We start from the raw sequence: 2,751 nt of genomic DNA on the forward strand, positions 1-2,751 counted from the left end.
ATTGCAGCCATATAGGATCAGTATTAGAGCAATTCCTGTAGAGAAAATGTAGGCGCAGATTATTTGAGTAGAGTGTAGACAGGTGGCTATATTATATGGTGTACAGATAGTGTGTGTGTGTTTTCTTTTGTGTGTTTGCTATTTTCAGTATGTCATTTTGCTTTCAATTAAGAAAATTATAAATTTCTTTTTAAGGGGGACGTGTGTCACAAATTGACATACGGGCCTTATTTTATCTGTAGTGTAAATGCAGGTATTGCATCATCTTTTTGTAAATTTTTGAGTTATTGAGGTAAATGTCAGATTTCGCGCATGAAATACCTCTCATGTTTTTCTGTATTTCATAACTTAAATTTCCATGTAAATTTCATTAAATTCTGTTCAGTAATAAGAAAGTTGATATTTTATAAACTTCAGTAATTTATGTTTTTATCCCCAAAACCACTATAATGGGCCTCAAATTGTCAATTTAAATTCGCGCCAAAGTAGTTAGATTTCCCGGCTATATCGTGAATCCCGTGAAAATGACAATAGTTCATAGCTCACGGCTTAGCCGTGAATCCCATGAAATTTAGTATTTGGCGGGACATTATCCTTTAAATAGACTGGACTAGATATGCCTTGCGCACACCACCTTCCGACATTATAGACGAATCTATGTCTGAATTATTTTCTTGCTAGAAATTTATGCTCGATCGAGGTAAGAAATTTATTTGTTAGATTTTGTATGATTTTGCATTACGATTTTTATTTGGTAAATTTTTGTTCATTCTACAGAATTCTGTAACATTTACTTTTCGGCATATGATTTTAGCTAGTTTCGGTATGTCAGGATAATTTATTAAATTTTTCAGACTTTTGTAAATTATTTGGAAAGAGGAATCTAAAATGTTTCATTTATATAAGATGTAAAATTTGTACTGAAATTTGTAACATGATATTTATAAAGTACTTTGTTTCAAAAACTTATGTCAAACATTTCGTTGTTATGGAACGCCATTACTGCATTGTATTGTTATGTATAAATCTATATGGCAAGTCTAGTACCATGTATATTTTATTGTAATATGAAATTGTGTGCCAGTCTATTGCATACACATACAATGTCCGTTTTAGTGTATGGCATTTGACAGTATATGGATGCCAACTATCATATAACGTTTGATTTATATTGAATTTTGTTAATTTGTAGTTGTAAATAATAGCTGCAGTTTATCATGTCCGTATCTATAATGTTTCATCATATACTTTTCATATCATTTCATACTTTAACTTTAGTCTTTTAAGTAAGTAATCTTTGTAATAATGGAAGTAATAAGTGACGTATTTTAATCATGTGACGTTTGAACTTAGTAGCACATATGTTTTGTATAAGTAGCACGTATTATTTATGGGAGCCTACGGAGGTATGGTGTACCCAAAGGAGCAGTTTTATGCCCTGACTTATTTGTTTTGCTATGGTGCTTACCATATGTTTATATTTTAGCTTCTTCCGCCAGACGATTTTTCCTGGTGATGTCATAACCCGGAAGTACAATGCCCGAGGTTCACTTGTCTTCACTCGCCTGGATGTGATATTCCCAGCGCAGAGCTTACGTCCCATGGTTGTGCCGTAAACCGCAAAGACGATGATTTTTGTTATCCTCTGAAGTCAGCTCAGGGATGCAATCACCTACCACCATAGGGAGCCAATACGGAATCAACGTATTCACGGTTTAAAAGGGACTGTATTTTGAATTTAGAAGCTGTTTTGTTTGTGCTACTTAAAGTTCACAATTACATTAAAGACCTGTGTCACGTCAGATTAGAATGGACTATAAGAACTTTTGTATCTAGAGATACTGAACTTTCTTTTTTTTTCTTTCTTCTAATCAGTTTTTTTTTTCTTTTCATATCTATTTATTGTTAATAATCATCTTATGTAAATAAATTTGTAAATATTGTAAAGGGTGTTGATTTGTTCTGATGGTTACTGTCGCCGGTACGGCCTTTCCTGTCACAGGCACAGTGGCGTAGTGATAAGTTCTCCGACTTTCACACGTGTTACCGTGGGTTCGATTTCAATTCAGATTGTTTTCATTAAATCAATATAATATCATTTTATTGATACTGGTTTTATTCTTACAACATTTTATGGTAATAACTTGTATGTAGAATAATGTCAAATACTTGTGTATTTCTTTCAATAAATGAACAATAAATCACGATAAGTGGTAATTTTCTAGACTGGCTCCCGTCCCTATGTTTGTTCTTATTTACATATATCAGTTTTCTTCATTAAGAGGGAAGTAACTCCAGAGGGTTGTTTCTACATTGACATTTTTTATTGCCCCCTGGCTCCGAACATAGGTATGGTTCAGCCATCAGATAAAACTGTGCTATTTTAGAGGCTTAAAAGTTTCTTATAGAATGTTTCCAGTATTAATATAAATAATAACCATGCAGCCAGGGAGCCAGGCTAGTAATTTTCCTGCATTCTAAGTTTACAGAGGAAATTTAAAAAAAAATGATAATGAAAATGATCAAACAGGTGTTTCGAACTTACAGTCCCGAGATTGGTAGCTGAACGTTTATCAGCACAACTTTATCTGCATGTACGACCTGGCAGTAAAGAAATGTTTATATTTTATTTGATTTTCAATATTTATATTTTATTTATGTTTGGGCACAATTTTTTTTACAGAGCATACAAAATATATTCTTGAGTGCTAGTTCAATAATTTCGGACAGTACTAAATAATCCTCAATAGC

At 32.8% G+C, this 2,751-nt stretch overlaps 1 long non-coding RNA gene across 1 annotated transcript; it reads left to right on the top strand.

Annotated features, from left to right (window-relative positions):
• Nucleotides 1-200: 200 nt before the first annotated feature.
• LOC128552376 (uncharacterized) lies at nucleotides 201-1,889 on the top strand. The gene is made up of 2 exons (XR_008369058.1): nucleotides 201-700; nucleotides 1,487-1,889. It is a non-coding gene; the product is annotated as an uncharacterized LOC128552376 (long non-coding RNA).
• Nucleotides 1,890-2,751: the final 862 nt, after the last annotated feature.

This window comes from Mercenaria mercenaria, unplaced genomic scaffold (genome assembly GCF_021730395.1).
Source record: "Mercenaria mercenaria strain notata unplaced genomic scaffold, MADL_Memer_1 contig_2607, whole genome shotgun sequence".
Classification (NCBI taxonomy): domain Eukaryota; kingdom Metazoa; phylum Mollusca; class Bivalvia; order Venerida; family Veneridae; genus Mercenaria; species Mercenaria mercenaria.